The sequence below is a fragment of the Mus musculus genome, chromosome 8 (genome assembly GCF_000001635.26).
Source record: "Mus musculus strain C57BL/6J chromosome 8, GRCm38.p6 C57BL/6J".
In the NCBI taxonomy this organism is placed as follows: Eukaryota; Metazoa; Chordata; class Mammalia; order Rodentia; family Muridae; genus Mus; species Mus musculus.
In genome coordinates this window covers 33,698,163-33,719,231 of record NC_000074.6, presented here as the reverse complement: position 1 = coordinate 33,719,231, position 21,069 = coordinate 33,698,163, and the positions used below count along the sequence as shown (strand labels likewise).

At 45.0% G+C, this 21,069-nt stretch overlaps 1 long non-coding RNA gene across 1 annotated transcript; it reads left to right on the top strand.

The window, feature by feature from the left end:
- Window positions 1–10,088: 10,088 nt before the first annotated feature.
- Gm40485 lies at window positions 10,089–17,457 on the top strand. The gene is made up of 4 exons (XR_870310.1): window positions 10,089–10,207; window positions 11,631–11,774; window positions 16,708–16,822; window positions 17,427–17,457. It is a non-coding gene; the product is annotated as a predicted gene, 40485 (long non-coding RNA).
- The last annotated feature ends 3,612 nt before the right edge of the window (window positions 17,458–21,069 follow it).

Genomic DNA, 21,069 nt, shown 5'->3' with positions numbered 1-21,069 from the left:
AGCATCTGTGACTTGCCACCAGAGAAGCCTAACTGGGACAGTTCTGAGACCTCCGTGAAGAACACACATCTAGAACACACAAATGACATGTCTTCCACTTCCTGGCACGTAAAGCGCACCCACATATTCTTGTCCAGCTTCTTCCTGGACATTGTGGCCAATCAGGGTCTTAATGGGAAGGTGATTTCTCTAACCAGGTACTCTTTACACAGGAAGTTACAAACAAACTGAGCAGTACTCTACCACTATTAATAAAAATAGCCGGGCGGTGGTGGCTCACGCCTTTAATCCCTTTAACTTGGGAGGCAGAGGCAGGTGGATTTCTGAGTTCAAGGCCAGCCTGGTCTACAGAGTGAGTTCCAGAATAGCCAGGACTACACAGAGAAACCCTGTCTCCAAAAAAAAAAAAAAATGAATGAATGAATGAATAAATAAATAAGGAGTCAGGTGAGCTTACAACTGCTGTAATTCCAGCTCCAGGGGTGTCTAATTGAAAGATTCTTGAATTCCCGGCCAACGCACCAAATGAAAGACCCCCGAAGGGAGACCCTCTCTCAGACACTTAAGTCCCGGGACAGCCGCGTACCCAAGAAGACACTGAGACCATACATAAAATGTAGAAGGCAAGATTTAATAAAGTAGCAACATGAAAGCACACAGACCAGAGCTCTGGGGTCGAAATAAAGCAGCAACATGAAAGCACACAGAGCTCTGGGGTCGAAACTCATACACCTTTGCACAGGGTAGAGGAGTCTCGACGGTCAGCCAAAATTTTTCACAGGCTTATATAGTAAAACTCAAAAGGGGGGAGAACTGGGCAGGGAAAGTACAAGTTTACATCACTAGGGAGTTCTGCCAAAGGAATCTACGTCCAGGAGGCCTTTATCTCAAAAATGTTCTTGGAACAGTTTTTAGTTGGGAGGGTTCGAACTTTAGGGTGAGGAGTTTTGGGGTGAAGAAGAGTTCAGTAAAAATTTTTATTCTTCATTCCCCACTTCTTCTTGTAAGTAATTCTAATCTTAGAATTTCAGAAGTCTATATCTCTATGTGGAGAATACTGCATTTACTCTATCTTTAACATGGGAACAAAAACAGAATAAGGCAGATTAGTAAACAGAACTAGGCAGGGACCCTTCTAGTGAGGCTTGAGGGTCTCAGCATGACGCAGGTGTACGCAGATCAGATCTCTGGCTGGAACTGGTAAGATGTCCTTGGGGTACCCAGCTTGTTCACTGTAGCCAGTTGTGACCAGACTTCTTTCTGCACCACCTGTAAGCCTTATAACTTAGTATACAGATCATTATTATAACAACATAGGTTTAAACACATTATTTAAGACAGTGATGGGCATAGGAGCCCCATAAAGGATCTTAAAAAGAGTAAAACCGAATCAAGAGGGAGTATTCTCAGTTCTAAATAGGGCAAGGGGAAGGAGTACCAAGTAAGTCTGTGCCAGTCTCTAGGATTAATTTTTTCAAAGTCTGTTTAGAGTTTTATTTATTATTTCTATCTGTCCTGAGTTCTGAGGTCTGTACAATTTTTATTTGACCTCTAAATACTTGGCCACACCCTGACTTACCTGGGCAACAAAGGCAGGACCATTATCTGACACTATTGCTTTTGGCACTCCGAACCTTGGAAAATTTTTAATAATCTTCTTGATGACTATCTGAGTAGTCTCAGTTTTATAAGGAAAAGCTTTTATCCATCTTGAGAACGTTCACAAAAACCAGAAGGTATTCATACACATATTTTTTTCAGTGAAGTCTATTTTTCAGTAGATGTCAGGTCTGTCTTCTCATGAGAGGACTAGTTTTTTTTTTCTTCAGTTTCTACTATTTTATACAGGGTTTTTTTTTTACCAGTCTTAATTTGTCTATAACTTGATAGTCTTCAGACTGTCAGGATCATTGCTCTTTAGGATGCCTGGGCGGTTAGATTTGCCATCTGATTTTTTTTTTAGCCACAGCATCTTAGGTCTTTCTCTGCAGATGTCAACAGCTCTCTTTGTCTGTATATATAGAGCTTGTATTAAAGCCACAAGTTTAGCTTTCTGGGCTGAAGTTCCTTTAGGGAGGCTGCTGGCCTAGATCACTTGCTTTCTGTCCATCACTGCACTGCTGTCCCCGCCTTCCGCTTACCTTTAACCTCCAGGCTACTGCCATCCGTGTACCAGCTCAAACTCTCAGGCCAAGGCTGATCTGATCCTTCAGATCATTTTGAATATGAGTTTCTTCTGCTAGAATGTCAGCACAATGATGAGTAGGTGAAGTCTCAGGCAGTAGTGAGATTGAGGATAGCAGGGGGAGCGAAGGTCACTCGTTCAGTCAACAAAAAGCTCTGATAATGTGTCCATCGGTCAGGGGGACGGTTGGATAATGTTTTCAAGAGCGTTAGTCAGCCATCGGTCATGGGGGCTGAACCACACTTTCTAGGACATGTGCCAAGTTTTGTCTCAGAGTCAATTTATCTGCGTCCTTGACCAGAAGCCACTATGTGCAGACAAGCAGGCCATCCTACAGCCACCAGGTCTAATTTTTTATAAGTATGCCACAGGTCTTTTCCAGGGTCCCAATCTCTGAGTAAGAACTTCTTTGGCAATACCTTTGTTCTCAGTCACATCTAGGAGTCCCATAGCTGGGGACAACATTAGGGCAGTCTCAATAGCATCCAAGGCCATCCAAGATTGTTCTCTTTTTTATATACGAAGGGCTGTTTATCTCTTTAACTCAGCAAAACCTGGAATCCACAATCTGCAAAAGCCCGCAGTGCCCAGGAACTTTTTAGCTTGTTTTGCACTGGTCAGTGGAGGAGTATGAAACACAGTCTCTTTTTTTAGCTGCTTCAACAGGTAGGCCACCGGACTCTTTTAAGGACTCAGCTTCTGTGTTAGCACCCCTTTTGTTATTTCTTAAACACATTGATCTTCAGCCAAAAGCTTTCTTTTGTTGCCAGGTACTATCTAAGTTTTCTAATTTTCCTGACTTTTGTGACCAGCATTTTATTTTTCTTATCTCTTCGTCTCACAGCACAGCTCTGATTCTGACTCTGGTTTCTGTCTTTGTCAGCCTCATGTTTCTTTAACTCTTAACTTTTGTAACTTTCTGTTACCTTGGTCAGATTGTTGGGACTTTCTAGTCCCACAGAGACGAGACCCCCATCAGAGCCTGGCAGTTAGACTCACAGGTGCTCCTTACCTTGGACAGAAGCCCCAAGTGGGCGGATGCCTCCCTCACTGGAACTTGGAACAGACTCACTGCCAGCAACTCAGGGTGGTGCCACCTTCTGAGAAGAGGGAACTTTAGAGCAGAGACAGGAGTGTAGCTCTCACAGCTGGCTGCAACCGGCACTTATCTTAAAGTGAAAGCAGTTTTTCTGTTAACAAGAGACGGGATGGGAGGGACAGGGGAATGAGAAGCTGCCTGGGAACCTGCAGCGCTCTTGGACGGCTACTCGAACAGCCTCCTCTTCTTTTTTTCTTCAGCAGCCACAGCATCCAGGCCACTGACTTCTCAGGGACCACTCCTCATTTGCTCCGGATTTCCGAGCTCATTTTTCCCTAGGCTCCAGGTCCATGGGCGGGACCACTGTGACCCGCTGGCTGCTCTCTGGAGTTGGAGTGGGAGGCAGGGCAGCTGAGGATCTGAAAGGAAGTGGTCAGCATAGGGATCTGACAGGATTTTTAGGCTTATTTCAGAAGGCATAACTTAAAAACAGTCGTCAGTCATCAGTCCAAGTCCGAACACAAAGAGACACAAAAGACACACACAGAAACCGTTTTTCAGGCAACCACTATAGAATCACAGTACCACAGAAATGACAAACACAAGCAAGACCAATACAGGGCATCTTACATGCGATTTCCAGAGAAGCTTACTGTCACTATGACCAACCCAAATGGACCTGTCTCCATGGGAAGGCCCCAGAACCTGAGACCGGCCTAAAACCAAACCAAGATAATCAGTCAACTCCTTGGGACCAAGACCAGACCTGAAACCAGACAAACCAAAAACAAAACAGAATCAGAAGGTGGTCCAATGGAGGACACACAAGTGAACAAGACACACAGACACATAGACATACAGACAGGGAGGGATCCCACTTTATCTCCGACGTACAGTGTCTGTGTCTCATGACATAAACCACAAACAAAAACAAGATAGCAACAGAGAAAAAGAAGCCTGACAGGGTCGGATTTCACATCGACTCCCTTCCTCCTGAAAAACAATTCGCCTGAAGGCGGCGATTAGTGACAAGTCAAAAGCACCCTCAGGTGGCCAGCCCACTCTAAACGTTGGCCACTCGGAGGCGCAAAAGGTCTGCCACGGACCCTTTCTGACCTCCACCGACTGGTTGTGGGCTCTGACCCGCACCTCCTTCCAATGCTCCAGAGTCAGAGAAAGGGGAGTGGACACAGATTGTCCCATTTCTAGAAAAACAGTAGTCACAACAAGAGCGGACACGAGACTAAGACAAAAAAGAAACCAGAAGAATCAGATGGCCTCTCTAAGGCCGGCCGATTGAGACCCTCTGCACGAGGTGGGACTCGAACCCACGGTCTCGCAACAAACGCGAGGTGGGACTCGAACCCACGATCTCGCAACAAAACACGAGGTGGGACTCGAACCCACGATCTCGCAACTGGGCACGAGGTGGGACTCGAACCCACGATCTCGCAACACCAAATGGTCTCTTGGCCTTCAAAGGGGTCCACCAGGCGTCCCTGATCCTCCCCTGTTCCTCCTGGGACGTCTCCCAGGGTGAACGGATGGTGGACACCTGGACACGTCTATCCTTATCCACCCTGCACTCCCTCTCGGAGCGCGGTCTCACTGAGCGTCCGCAAAACTGAAACTGCGATCGCACCAAACTTAGAAACAGAACACAGACATCAGAACACAGACATCAGACCAAAACAGAACAAAGAATCTTACCTCTAAGTGGGTCTAGGACCTCTGGGTGGTCGCGCTGTTTCCCGGCCAACGCACCAAATGAAAGATTCTCGAATTCCCGGCCAACGCACCAAATGAAAGACCCCCGAAGGGAGACCCTCTCTCAGACACTTAAGTCCCGGGACAGCCGCGTACCCAAGAAGACACTGAGACCATACATAAAATGTAGAAGGCAAGATTTAATAAAGTAGCAACATGAAAGCACACAGACCAGAGCTCTGGGGTCGAAATAAAGCAGCAACATGAAAGCACACAGAGCTCTGGGGTCGAAACTCATACACCTTTGCACAGGGTAGAGGAGTCTCGACGGTCAGCCAAAATTTTTCACAGGCTTATATAGTAAAACTCAAAAGGGGGGAGAACTGGGCAGGGAAAGTACAAGTTTACATCACTAGGGAGTTCTGCCAAAGGAATCTACGTCCAGGAGGCCTTTATCTCAAAAATGTTCTTGGAACAGTTTTTAGTTGGGAGGGTTCGAACTTTAGGGTGAGGAGTTTTGGGGTGAAGAAGAGTTCAGTAAAAATTTTTATTCTTCATAATAACTCTGAGTACTTTCATTCACATGTGCACACTCACATATACATAACTGATAACAATACAAATAAATCTTTAAAACTATAGAAATCAAAGAAAAAGATTATATTTTGGCCATGCCCCCCCCAACCAAACCAAACCAAACAAACAAACAAACAAAAACAGCAACAACAACAACAAAAATAGAACCAGAAACTTTTGTATCAAGGGACCTAAATATGACTTGCCAGTTGGCGAAAATGGTCTGAGAGATTTGTAGGTACCTAAATCTGCACTTCCCCCGAGAGTAGGAGGCCGTCCTTACCTCGACTTTATGGAACATAACTATAGAGTGTTAAAGCGAAATCGCTGTGTTCAGGGTACCAAGGAGATGAAGAGAGAGGTGGCGGTCACAGAGGAGAAACTCAGCTCGATTCCAACAATTTCACCCCGATTATTCACTAGTGAAGTTTATGTAATTCTCCTGAATGTCAACTGTTTTAAAAGCATGTAATGAACGGCAATTGATTGACAGTGACGAACCGCCTTGCACCTCGGTGTGTAATGCATCGAGGGATCTCCAGTCAGAATCGCAGGCTGTCCCTAGCATCCTGACATAGATATTAAGAAGATACTCTTCTCTATGGGGTTGGCATTTCTCCTTTGGAACATGGGATAGTTAACCTTATTCAGAGAAAGTCAACGTGGCAGATGATTCACTGCCCCCCAGCCGCAGCCACTGCCCTTTAAAGCAACCAAAATAGGGACTATAAAATGGTTTATAAAGTGGCCAGGTCAAGGGCATGCCCACCTTTAATCCCAGTACTTGGGAGGCAGAGGCAGGCAGAGCCCTGAGTTGGAAGCCAGCCTGGTCTACAGAGAGAGTTCCAGGACAGCCAGGGCTACACAAAGATAGCTTTCTTGAGGGGGGAGGGGCTCAGTAGGTACCTGCACCCCAGTCTGAGGGCCTGAGTTTGATTCCTGCTACCCCCATGGAAGGACCCAAATCCCTTATGTTGTCTTATGGAGTTGTGTGTCCAATTAAATACACAAGTAAATGTAATAAAAAATCTACCAAAACAGTGATATGGAAATAAGCATTCACCGACGCCATTGTTATCAGTGCTATGGGGATATCTGCATCATCTAAATATTTAAAAAAAACACACACACAAACAAACAAAACAACCCAGAAGCCTTTGTAAGAACAAAGGGACATCATCATCTTTTCCTGGTGCTAGCGACTGATTCTAGGGCATTAGCCAGGCTAAGCAAGTGCCCACCACTGCCTAGCTGTAATCCAGCCTCTAGGACTAGGTTCCTGGGAGAAGGGAAGTCTGGGAATGAATGATTTTGACACGGTGGAATCTACCCATTGCTAAGCAACCTCCTCATCAATTACCCTGATTAGAAACTTCAAACACAGCCGAGCAGTGGTGGCACACGCCTTTACTCCCAGCACTCAGGAGGCAGAGGCAGGCAGATTTCTGAGTTCCAGGCCAGGCTGGTCTACAAAGTGAGTTCCAGGACAGTAAGGGCTATACAGAGAAACCCTGAAGAAACTTCAGACACAGCAGTTATTCAAAGTGAGCCGGGATTATATATCCATTATATATCATAGATGCCCAGAAGTTAATTTTTTTTAAAGATTTATTTATTATTATATGTAAGTACACTGTAGCTGTCTTCAGACACACCAGAAGAGGGCGTCAGAGGGCGTCAGATCCCATTACAGAAGGTTGTGAGCCACCATGTGGTTGCTGGGAATTGAACTCAGGACCTCTGGAAGAACAGTCAGTGCTCTTAACCGCTGAGCCATCTCTCCAGCTCCCCACCACCACCACCCCCAGAAGTTAATTTACTATACAATGGACCTACCGGTGCACCTAAGCAAGCAAGTCTTACTATGATTTATAGTAATATAATGAGCCATTAGGATATTTCTAAAGTAATGATCCAAGAAATCAGGGAAATAAATTGTAAAGCCCAGATGGGATGCTTTTGTTTTAAAAATCTATGGTGTGGATGGGGGGTGAGTGGGGAGGGGGGCACATGCCTGTGGTGTCAGTATTTGGTAGGCAGGGCAGGAAAATCAGCAGTTTGAGGCTAGCTTGGGGTATGTGAGACCCTGTTTCAAAAAAAAAATAGAGTAAATAAATAGATAAATAAATGAACTGGTAGCATTACTCAAAAGATTTTCAAGCCTAATATCACTTTCTATGCTTTGATACTTTACATAATTTTAAAAATTAAGAGACCTGGGTCAGGAAGGTAGCTCAGCAGGCTGAGTCTGTTGTCAAGTCTGTACCCTGTGCTCCATCACTGGGACCCAGTGGAGGGAGGAGAGAACTGACAAGTTGATCTCTGAGTCCACATGTGCACTGTGACTCTGACGCACCCACACGTGTGTAAAACACATACAGATAAAAGCCTGAGACTCAGTCGGCAGAACCCAGTGTCCGAGAACAGCCGGGCACACGCTCCACCCATGCAGGACCACAGGGTCTCTCAGATTGGCTGCAGATCACACCCTGGTGCTCACTGCTCCCCAGACTCTGTGAGCTATTTACAGAAAGCTCTTGAACCTTTGCTCCCATCGGTCCCATTACATATTTATTGAGTCTCTGCTATGTGCCCCGACAGGTTTATGGGAGTTGTGAGTGCTGCGGTAGCTATGTAATTTAGTTCGACACTGCATAGCCTAATGCAATGTCATAGCGTGATGCCGAATGCTTTAGATAGACTGTGTAAGGACAAATATCTTGTTTAAATTATTGTTGACTGCTGGGGGGTGGGTGGTAGAGTATTGAGGCCCTGAGTATGATCCCTACAAAAAATACAAAATGTAAATAAATTTTGATTGAAGTAGGTATGAGTGTGGCAACGATTTGCTTTAGGGGGGGATAAAAAGGAGTCTGATAAAAACCTGAAGCAATCCATTCTTGGTCGCTAACTTGCCTTTCCCCAGCTCCCATGTGATCCTTCTAACCTCTTTCGATAGTTAAAAATAGTTCCTAAACTTTAGTCCCTCTTGAGCTCGCTTGGCAATTCCACAGGCCCCTCACCTCTGATATACCCAAACCTGATATTATGATTGGGGTTGGGAGCGGGGGATGGGGTGGTGGTGTTTCTGCGAGTAAAGTGTTAGCCATGCAAACACAAGGACCTGAGTTCTTAATTCCCAGCACCCACTTGAAAGCTGGGCATAGTGGTACATGCCTATGACCACATTGTTGGGAGCCAAAGATAGGCAGAACACCAGGCCTCACTGGCCAATCAACCTATCCAAAACAGTGAGCTGCAGGTTCAGAAAAAGACCCTGCCTCAAAAAAATCAGGTGGGGAATGACAGAGAAAGAACTGAACATCCTCTGATGTACACAAAACAGCACATACACACACACATATGCATACACATACACACAGATACATACACAGAGACATACGCACACATACACAGACATACTCAGTCATATACACACATACACAGACACACTCTGACAAATACATACATATACAGGCATACACACATACACAGACATATACACACATACATATCCAGGCATACACACATACATACACACATACACACACAGCATACACACAGATATACCCACACACAGACATACACAGACATACATAGACACAGACACACTCAGACATATATACACATACACAGACACACACAGACATACACAGACATACATACATGCACATACATACAGAGACACACACAGAGACATACACACACATACAGACACTCAGACATACACACACATACACACACATACACAAACACACTCAGACAAATGCACAGATACACACACATACACACAGATACACACACAGAGACACACACACACATACACAGACACACTCAGACATATATACACATATACAAACACACTCAGACAAATACACACATATACAGACATACACACATACATACACACACAACATACACACAGATATACACACATAGACATACACACACAGACATACACAGACACAGACATATACACACAGACACACAGAGACACAGACATATACACACAGACACACACAGGCATACACACACAGGCATACACACAGATACACACAGAGACACACACAGGCATACACACACATACACACAGATACACACAGACATCTACACACATACACATACACACAGAGACACACACAGGCATGCACACACATACAACATACACACGGATACACACAGACATACACACACATACACAGACACACATACACATACAGATATACATACACACACAGAGACATACACATACAGATATATACATATACACACAGAGACATACACACACAGGCATACACACACACACAGAGACATATACACACACATAACACACACACACACACACACACACACACCCCAAACAAAACAAAACCTTAATACTTTGTCCTCAACCTTGCTCCTTGATGTCCCCTTAGTTACCGAAGTGACACTATATTTAGTTGCCTGAGTCAGAGACTGGGTACTCCTAATGCTGTGCTGGTCAAGGTAGCAGGCACTAGTTGTGGCCTTGCTAGGCTGTCAATACTTGTGTCATGACCTAATGCAAGCTGCCAAGCCAGCAGCAGCAGTAGATGAGGAGCTATGGAGAGCTGTGTGGTCTAACTTCCCCTCTACACTCTGGAATTTCTGCAAAACAGACACAGTAGATGGCGATCCCTTCAACAGAATGAATCAAAGAGCAAATAATCCAGACAGAATAGGTGAGTCTTTTTAACCTTTGGTCTTAATGAGATTTACCTAATTGCAGTTAATTATAATTTACTTTACTGCAGTTTACTTCATTATAAATGTGCTTTTTAATTGTAACTTTAATAAAGGCTGTGTTTTACAACCAGCTTGCAAAACTGTTGGAAGGCTTGGCAGTCAGATTTCAGGAGCCAGATCTGTGGCGGTTCCGGTAACCTGCTGGGAACCCATCCACTTCTCAGCCACTGCGGTTTGTCAGCTAATCCTGCCAGTTCTACTTTCAAAGCCTCTCTTGACTGGGTCTGTTCCTTTGGGGTCATATAAATTTTTCTGGGGTGAAAGAGTGTTGCAAGATGGAGACGTGAAAACATCTTGGTCTGGACAGGCATACTTGCACGTTAGTGTTTATATCTGAGTTACTCTGTTGACTGTAATGCCCTCAAAGTTTCTCCACGTATACCATGTTACCAGAATGTCCTTCCTTTGCAAGGCTGAACAGTATTCCACATGCTACACTTTGTTTATGTATTTATCTGTCGAACTTTGGGTTGTTTCTGTGTTTTGTTTGTTTGTTTGTTTGTTTGTTTGTTTAGGACAGAGTTTCTCTACATAGCCTTCGTTGTCCTGGAACTCCCTCTGTAGATCAGGCTACCCTTGAACTAACAGATATCTGCTTTCTCTGCCTCCCAAGTGCTATGATTAAAGGCTTAAGCCACTGACTCTGAACTGTTTCTGTTTTGTTGTTGTTGTTGTTGTTGTTTTTCCCATGATGGCAAATGGTGCAATATATGTTATGTTTGCTAGGCCTTCTGTTCTTTTGGGTATATGCAAAGAAGTAGATTGCTGGGTCACATAGACTCTCCTCTCTCAGTCTATGTCTCCATCTTCATCTTTCCCTCCCTCCCTCTTTCCCCCATCTACCTGTATGGGTGTGTATGTGTGGGCTGTTGTGGCACCCTCCCATCAGGAAGCAGAGGCATGTCTCTGTGAGTTCAAGACCAACCTGGTCTACACAGCAAGTTCCAGGCCAAGGCAAAACACACACACACACACACACACACACACACACACACACACACACACACACACACACACGTATGTATAATAAAAATGTTAAAGAGAATTCTACCATGATGATGGGAAACTTTTGATAAATAATAGCGTTGTGATGACTGTTCTTGGTCATCAACTTGCCTATATCTGGATTAACTAAACCCCAAAATGGAGGGCACACCTGTGAGAGACTTTTGCTTAATTTTAAGTATAAAAATCTACTTCTAATCTGAATCTTTGAAGTAGAAAGACACCTCTTTAATCCCCGATCTTTTGATCTTGGAGAAGCCACCTCTAACCCTGGCCATGCCTTCTGCTGGAAGCCTATCTAAGGACATGGAAGACAGAAGTCTTTGACCTGCCTGTCTGCTCTCCCCCCACTAGCAAGTCTGTTCCTTCACTGGCATCGGACTCTACTTCTTCAGGAGTCCAGCATAGACTGAAGAGGAGCTGAGACACCCAGACTCGACATTGAGCAACTGCTGCCATTCATAGCCAGCCACTGTTAGACTAGCTGGACTACAGCCTGTAAGTCATTCTACTAAATTCTCTCTCTCTCTCTCTCTCTCTCTCTCTCTCTCTCTCTCTCTCTCTCTCTCTCTCTCCCTCTCTCTCTCTCTCTCTCTCTCTCTCTCTCCCTCTCCCTCTCCCTCCCTCTCCCTCTCCCTCTCTCCCTGTCCACATATACATACACACACACATATATGTATATATACATATTTGACTCTATAACTTCTGTTACTCTTAGAGAACCCTGACCAATACAAATAGCTTTCTAAATGATTCCTAAAAGACAAAGTCTTTCAAAAACTTATTCAAAAGAATGTGTCTCCATTAATCAACCTGGCACACAGACCGTGCTCACTAAACATTAAACAATGAGTAGACAGGTCCAGAAGTGTTGCCTGAGTAAATAGGGAGAATTTAACGTTTTGGGATTCGCCTGTGAATCTTCAGTGAAAAAAAAAAAAATATATATATATATATATATAGTTTGTTTGTTTGTTTGTTTGTTTTTCGAGACAGAGTTTCTCTGTGTAGCCCTGGCTGTCCTGGAACTCACTCTGAAGACCAGGCTGGCCTCGAACTCAGAAATTCGCCTGCCTCTGCCTCCCAAGTGCTGGGATTAAAGGTGTGCGCCACCACGCCTGGCTTCAGTGAATATTTTTATTCCAAATGTGATCACGAATGGTGCATGATCTGTAAGCGTGAGGATGGATAAAGAAATACAACCAGGATTAAAATGTCACAGCACCAAAATGGTCCAGAGCAGCCTCAGCCAAGAACCCTGGAAATTCAATGGAAATCCTTCTGAGGAAGGTTAGAGAGCACGGTTGGCTGTGGGCAGGGGCTCAGGCCCTGAGAGGGCCTGAGAGAGAGGTCAGGCTCCTAGGACTACCAGGGCCAGGGTCAGAGAGGCAGAATCTGGGAAACTCGACTACAAATGCCAGACAGGCCATCCTGACCACTGAGGGTGGAGGCTGGCTCCAGGAGCCGCCCGCCCTTCCGGTCTGACTGGAAGGTGGAGTGCGGAAAGGAATGAGGCTGGAGGGAAGCTGTAGCCAGCACTCAAGGCCAGGGCTGGACATCTGAGGAAACATACAGCTGCCTCAAGGTCCGTGTGACATGAAAGGGGTTAGCAGAACCTTAGCCCTAATTTTGAAGTAAACAGATCTTTTTATCTCTCCCATCCAAATGAAAACCAAAGACTTAAAAATATTCATTCAGGACTGGAGAGATGGCTCGGCAGTTAAGAGCACCGACTGCTCTTCTGGAGGTCATGAGTTCAAATCCCAGCAACCACATGGTGGCTCACAACCATCTGTAATGGGATTTGACACCTTCTTCTGGTGTGTCTGAAGACAGCTACAGTGTACTTACATATAATAACAAATAAATCTTTAGAAATAATATTCATTCAGTATTAGGGTTGAGAATGTAGCTGTGGCATGCTCAAATCTTTTTTTTTCATCTCTAGCACTTAAATATGTAAATAATAAACAATTCCTTCAGTAGACATCTTATCCCCATGTGACTCCCTTGCCACTGGCTCCACTCCCTCACGTGACTCCCTTGCCACTGGCTCCACCCCTCAGTGAAAGCATGCACTTTTTTTCCTTTTCATCTTCAGTATCTCCTTACACACTTCCTAGAAGTTCCATGGTTATCCATCAGAACTAAGATACGCAATGTTTTGTTGCTAAGGATTTGTGGTGGTGTAGCATGCTTGCATACGCACATGTGTGTCCATAGGGAGACCAAAAATAAGTAGTGACGCACATGTACAGAGGCTAGAAGTTGACACCAGGCGTCTTCCTGGTCCTTTCCACCTTACATTTATTGAGGCAGGGTCTCTCACTGAACCTGGAGCTTGCTAATTCTTCATAGTCTACCTAGCCAGCTTTACCCCAGAGATTCTGTCTCTGCTTCCAGAATCGTAGCTGTCCATCATGTCTGCCTCTGGTTATTTTGATGGTGCTGTGACTCCAATCCACAGCCTTGTGAGGGCCAGGCATGTGCTCTCTCTGCTGACTATGACATCCCCACCCCCAGCCCCACGTCTCCGAGGGTTGTGGGGATCTGAACTCTGGTCCTTATCTTACATGGCAAGTACTTTATCTGCTTAGCCACCTCATCAGCCACAATGCACACTTAAATTTTTAAAAGACATTTATTTATTTGTTTGTTTATTTATTTTTATGTGTGATTTGTTTTACATGCTCATATGTGTTCCCAGTGCTTCTAGAGGCCAGATGAAGTACTAAGTCCCTAGGTACTGGTGCTATAGAAGGTTGTGAGCTGCCATATGGGTGCTGGGTAATTAAAAGCTGATCCATTTGGAAGAGCAGCCAGTGCTTTTAAACCTCTTAGCCAGCTCTCCACCCCACCCCCACTAATACATACTTATGAATGAATGAATGAGTGAATGAATGGTTTTAAGTTGCCGTCACTTCTTGCTTATCATAGAATGTCTTCCCAATCACTCCTCTCTTTCTTTTTGTCCCTACCTAAAACTGGCATCACAAGTCACCAACAGACCAAGAAGAAAAAAGACCCTTGAAGTCTGAAAATGACCTGACACACATAAATCCTCTCGTCTTTCCTGCTTTACACAAAAATCCCAGAAAACACTCAGGATTTCAGAATGATCGGGAAAGTGGTAACAATTATTTGCCAAAGGCAAGTGGGTGTGGCTTCTGTAAAGGAAAGTAGTTAATGAGGGTACCTAGTCCTGTGGCGATGGCTGGTTGGTCAAGGTGTTCCTATGAGTGGAATAGACTTTGGCCTATAAATATCATATTCTCTGTGTAAGTGGAAGACTCTAGATCGAATCACCAAAACAGGGATGTAGAGTCTCCTCCAGTTCTCAGGTTGACCTAGTTTACAAACCTGGAAACCCTTGAATAACAGCAGGAATGGGCTGGAGAGATGGCTCAGTAGTTAAGAGCACTGACTGCTCTTCCAAGGCCCCGAGTTCAAATCCCAGCAGCCACACGGTGGCTCACAACCATCTGTAATGAGATTCGAAGTCCTCTACTGGGGTGTCTGAAGACAGCTACAGTGTACTTACATATAATAAATAAATAAATCTTTAAAAAAGGAATAACAACTGCAGGACCACTTCCTCTTTAGGAAAGTCCCTGTCCCACTGCCTAAATTCTACATTCCCTCCCTGCCACACACACACATATTTTCTTAAAGAGAATTCTCTTGTACCAGGGTACCTTCTCCTGGGAAAAGGGGAAAGACTTCAGAAACACTGGTTCTAAACAGACACTATTCCAAGGAACACACAGTCTCACTGTGGAGAGCCAGAGTAGGGGCTTCTGGGGCATCTTGTGGTCCTCGAGGGTCTCGGAACCCATCCCACAGATCAGAGAATAGATGAGTTTAGCAGCTGACAGAACTCCCATGCATGACTAAAGGTTACGATGGGAAAGTCTATCTGTGTTCTATTCTGTCAAATTACAAACCAAAACCAGTACTACATGGGTAATCCCCATTGCATCCCCATGCAGAAGACAGATGGATCCTGGGGAAATGACAGTGGTTTGTCGTAGTTCTAACCACACGGTAACTCTCCTTGCAAGTCTTGCACCAGATATGGGAGAGGATGGCATAGGGAATAGTTTGGAAAGCTGGGTCTCCTCCTGGTTTGGGCTCCACACATTCCTCTTCCAATAATGCACTTGGAAGCCCAAGTCCCTTACCTTACCTGCATGTACTATATCACACACACTCTACTCTGAACAATGCACCTAGCCACCTGATAGCAAGCAAGGGCCCCCACATTCATGAAGCCACACACCCTGCCCCCTCTGTGTTCTGAATAGTGGAGTAAGTATCTGCTCCCCTTAATAACCACTAAACTTGGACAGATTCTAGTAGACCGTACTCCATCACTTAGGTCCATGAAGAATAGAAAGGCTAATCTGTTGAACTGGTTTTGGATGCATGTATAATAAGGTGAACTGTGTCCTCAAAGTGACCCTTCAAGGGAAATCCCATTTACCAAATATGCCTGACCATAGTCGGGTGTGCATACTATTATAATCACATACAGTATGGTAAGGGACATGCACGGTAATAGTTATATAATCTGCCAAGCAAAATAGAGAACCACCCAAGCTATGGCCCTAATAACAAAACTCCACTGAATTCCATTAAAAAAAAAAACCCAAGGAATAATGGGGTCATTTAAATTCCTTCATTCATGAGATCTGCTGTTAATCTTGACTGTGTTCCTAACCTGTACTGTCATGTTACTTTAAAAAAAAATACTATTTAGGGAGCTGGAGAGATGACTCAATGGTTAATAGCACTGACTGCTTCCCCAGAGGACCGAAGTTCCTTTCCTAACACCAACAGCAGGCAGCTCACAGCTGTAAGGCCAGCTCCAAGGGAGCCAACACCTTTGGTCTCTGTGATGGTTTGAATAGGAATGGCCCCCACTAACTCATATAACTGAATGCTTGATCACTAAGGAATCACTTCAGAGGAACGAGGAGGTGTGGCCTTGTTGGAGTATCTGTGGGGGAAATGTGTCTCTGGGGCTGGGCTTTGGGATTTCAAGTACACAAGCCTCGCCCAGTATCTCTCTCTTCTTCTTGCTGTCTGTGGATCCAGATGTAGGACTCTCAGCTACATCTGCACCATGTCTGCCTGCATGCTGCCATGCTTCCTACAATGATGAAAATTGACTAAACCTCTGAAACTGTAAGCCAGCCCCGATGAAAAGCTTCCCTTAATAAGAACTGAAGTAGTCATGGTTTCTCTTCACAACAACAGAACATTAAAAACACCTGATGGGCACTTGCTTATCCGACAAGGCTTTTTGTCCATATTATAAAAAAGGGCCATTAAGCAGACTGTTTTCAGATGGCCAGAACTTGTCTCAGGGATGTACCCTTCAGCCTGTCACAATTTGACTCACAGCAAATTGGACTGTTTGTCCTTCCAGGAACACCACACTGGTTCATTACATTGAAGACAAAAATACTGTCTGGACCGAGTGAACACAAGTCCTATTGCGTGAACTTTCCTGTGAAGATGTAGACAAATATCTACTTACCCAGGTAGGGAATCGCAGCAGGTCAAGCAACGTTCTCTACCAAAGGCCAACCTGGCCAACCTGGCCAACCTATTAGTTAGCATTCCTTACGGGTTCATGGGTAAAGCACAAAGAGCGGCACCACTGGGAAGCTCACACCAGCACTAGTTAAGACTTCCCCAGTGCTGTGTAGATGGAGTTTTTCTCTTAACCTTCCAGTTTCCACCTGAGACCACATGATCATCTTCAGTTGGGTCAGACTTACACTCAGCTGTCAGAGAGATGGCAGGTATGAGTGGCTGAGGTCTTGGGTGAAGGGTAATAACCCTCCACTCGTGCCTTCTATAAGGAAATGCAAACGGATTCTCCATCTTTAGCGTCTTACTATAGGTCGTAGCTGCTTTGATGAAGATGGTGTATTAGTCAGGGTTCTCTAGAGTCCCAGAACTTATGGGTGGTCTCTATATTGTAAGGGAATTTGTTGATGACTTACAGTCTGTAGTCCCAACTCCCCAACAATGGTCAGCAGCAGCTGTGAATGAAAGTCCAAGGATCTAGCAGTTGCTCAGTCCCACAAGGCAAGCAGGCAAAGAAGAGTGAATCTTCCTTCTTCCAATGTCCTTGTGTAGGTCTCCAGCAGAAGGTGTGGCCCAGATTAAAGGTGTGTACCACCACCCCTGGATCTGAACTTGTTTTGTCCCAGGCTGACCTCAGACTCACAGATCTCCTTGCCTTAGTCTCTTGGGATTCATAGCTACTATGCCTCAAGATCTCCATGCCAAGATCCGGGTCAGAAAACTTGTGTCTTCCAGCCTCAAGATCTGGATCACAGGTGAGCCTTCCAATTCATTCCAGATAGAGTCATGTGGACAACCAGGAATAGACATCGCAGATGGTAATAGTTGTTAGGCTCAAATGGCTTTGCTCTTCAAGTACCAACAACTACCAACCAGTAAGCTATTTACCAGCCAGGAGTGGAAAATAAATCCAACAAAAATCCAGTGCCTACTAACCTCAGGGGTCTACCACTGTTCGACATGTGGTGACAATTTTTCCTGTTTTTTTTTTTTTTTTTTTTTTTTTTCCCAGACAGGGTTTCTCTGTGTAGTCCTGGCTGTCCTAGAACTCACTCAGTAGACCTGGATGGCTTCAAACTCATAAAGATCCACCTGGCTCTGCCTCCTAAGTTCGTGTGCTAACATGTGCAGCGATAACCTTTTTAGGAGAGCAATTAAATGATCTAATTTGGTCCTTCTACAACCAAGGACGAGGCTTAGCATCCAGCAGGCTTCCGGCGTTGGAGCTCTTCCTCTGGACTCCTGTCCATTTCCCAGAAGCCCTGAAAACCTTCTAGTCTTGAGAGGTGTGCAGAAGGAGCGGGCTCTGCACATGTGCGGGATGCCACGCAGAGTGCGTCGCCGTATGGGCCAAAAGACCAGAAGGTTCATTAAGGGGCAGGCACAGAAGCTGTTTGGAGCCCCTTTTCACTAAACTGCACTGCAAGCTTCTGTTTTAAGAGACTACATTTTGGGGCTGGCGAGATGGCTCAGTGGTTAAGAGCACCGACTGCTCTTCCAAAGGTCCCGAGTTCAAATCCCAGCAACCACATGGTGGCTCACAACCATCCATAACAAAATCTGATGCCCTCTTATGGAGTATCTAAGGACAGCTACAGTGTACTTACATATAATAAATAAATAAATCTTTAAAAAAAAGAAAAACAGACTACATTTTGGAGTAGTTTGTTACCCAGCAACGAAACACTCTGACCATTTCTCTAGCTCTGACCCTCTTTCCCAAAGTCACAGGTACATCTGTGTAATAATGTGTAATTAGAATGGCAATGTCCCATTTCAGGGAGAGAGTTCCAACCTCGGGCTACTGTCTCAATTATCAGCTGTACCTCTTTCTTTCTTTCTTTCTTTCTTTCTTTCTTTCTTTCTTTCTTTCTTTCTTTCTTTCTTTCTTTCTTTTTTTTTTTTTGTTTTTTTGACACAGGGTTTCTCTGTGTAGCCCTGGCTGTCCTGGAACTCACTCTGTAGACTAGGCTGGCCTCGAACTCAGAAATCCGCCTCCCTCTGCCTCCCAAGTGCTGGGATTAAAGGCGTGCGCCACCACACCCGGCTCAGCTGTACTTCTTTCATTCTTCAAGGTGTCCCTTTAATCAACAAACCACATAGCTGCTTCACTGCCCTGCTACTTGTTTAGAAATGTTTTCTCTCATGCAGGGTATGATGATATATGCTTATAGTCACAACATTTGGTAGGCTGAGGCAGGAGGATCACAAGAGTGGGCTATCTTGGGCTATGTGGCATGACTATTCTGCAAAAATTAAAAAAAATTTTTTTTTCCAGACTAGGTTACTCAGAAGTGAATGCCCAGTCTTTGGGGAATATTAATAAAATCTAGTGAGCACCTACACTGTGCTATGCACTGTACACAGCAGTTATTTGTTCATATCTGTGCATGGGGTTAAGAAGGGCTGTCAAGCCACAGCATCTCAAGGGCTAGGCTAATCTGAGGACAGAGGAGAAGAGTCTGTTGGTTTACTATGGACCCAGTACAGGACCACAAGGTCACCAATGGGACTCCGTGATAGGGCTCAGGTTGTGGCTCAGTAGCAGAGCCTGTATTCCTTGTACCATCCCCAGGGCTGAAGAACAAGGTAAACATAGCACATACGGTGTTAGAAGAGCGCTGGCTCTTGGAGCCTCCCCTCCCAGCAGAGGTACAATTCAACTCCGGGACATGTGCAGAGTAAGACTGGAGCCCCAGTGGAGCCCCAGTGGAGCCCAGAAGCTCAGCACACTATTTTTCAGGCTACTGAGAGTGGAGGGCACCTGTATCAGTCAAAAATCCACGTTTGGGGATCCTATCTTATTCCCGCCACAAACACATGATATAGTTACTAATGCGCTTGTTTTACTTCGTCGGCACCGGGGCTACCCAGAAGCCAGTGCTCAAACTGGCTGTGGCCAACTCAGAAAGTCACCCAGGAAAAGCTTAATGAAAAGCCTCAGTCGGGCATGGTGGCGCACGCCTTTAGTACCAGCACTCGGGAGGCAGAGGCAGGCGGATTTCTGAATTCGAGGCCAGCCTGGTCTACAGAGTGAGTTCCAGGACAGCCAGGGCTACACGGAGAAACCCTGTCTTGAAAAATCGAAAAAAGAAAAATGAAAAGCCTCAGTAGCATTGCATTGCTCATGAAACCCACAGACAAGGAGGACTTTGCTTACCCAGCTGATAAAGACAACAGAAATGGGGTTATAACACACACACGACCCCCCTTTAAAAAAAGGGGGGGGGGGCTGGCGAGATGGCTCAGTGGTTAAGAGCGCCTACTGCTCTTCCAAAGGTCCCGAGTTCAAATCCCAGCAACCACATGGTGGCTCACAGCCATCCATAATGAAATCTGATGTCCTCTTCTGGAGTATCTGAGGACAGCTACAGTGTACTTACATATAATAAATAAATAAATCTAAAAAAAAAAAAAAAAGTCAGGATCTCTTGTAGCCCAGGCTGTCTCCTGGCCTCTACCTCTCCAGTGCTGGTGTGCACCACCGTACCTCAGGCTGCTCCTCCACCCCCATCTATCCACTGAGACTGTCTTTCATATCCCTGGTCCTTCACGGCTTTTCTTTTCTTTTAATTTATTTATTATATGTAAGTACACTGTAGCTGTCTTCAGACACCCTAGAAGAGGGTCTCATTACAGATGGTTGTGAGCCACCATGTGGTTGCTGGGATTTGAACTCAGGACCTTTGGAAGGGCAGTCAATGCTCTTAACCGCTTAGCCATCTCTCTAGCACTTTAAAAAAAAAAAGATTTATTTGTTATATGTAAGTACACTGTAGCTGTCTTCAGACACTCCGGAAGAGGGCATCAGATCTCACTACAGATGGTTGTGAGCCACCATGTGGTTGCTGGGATTTGAACTCAGGACCTTAGGAAGAGCAGTCAGTGTTCTTAACCACTGAGCTATCTCTCCAGCCCTCTAGCACTCTTTTTTTTTTAAAACTTTATGTGTTAGTGTTTTGCCTGCATGTGTTTGTACACCATGTGTGTATTTGTACACCATATGTGTAGTGCCTACAAAGGCCAGAAGGGGGAGCCAGGAACCAAACTGAATCCTTCACAAGAATGAGAAGCCCTGAACAGTCCCATCCCTCCAGCCCCTCTGGCACCTGTTTTAAAGAGACTTCTTCGCTAACAGATGCTGGTGTCTGTTCTCCCAGTGTGGAAAGTCTTAGAAAATACACTGACAGCAGCA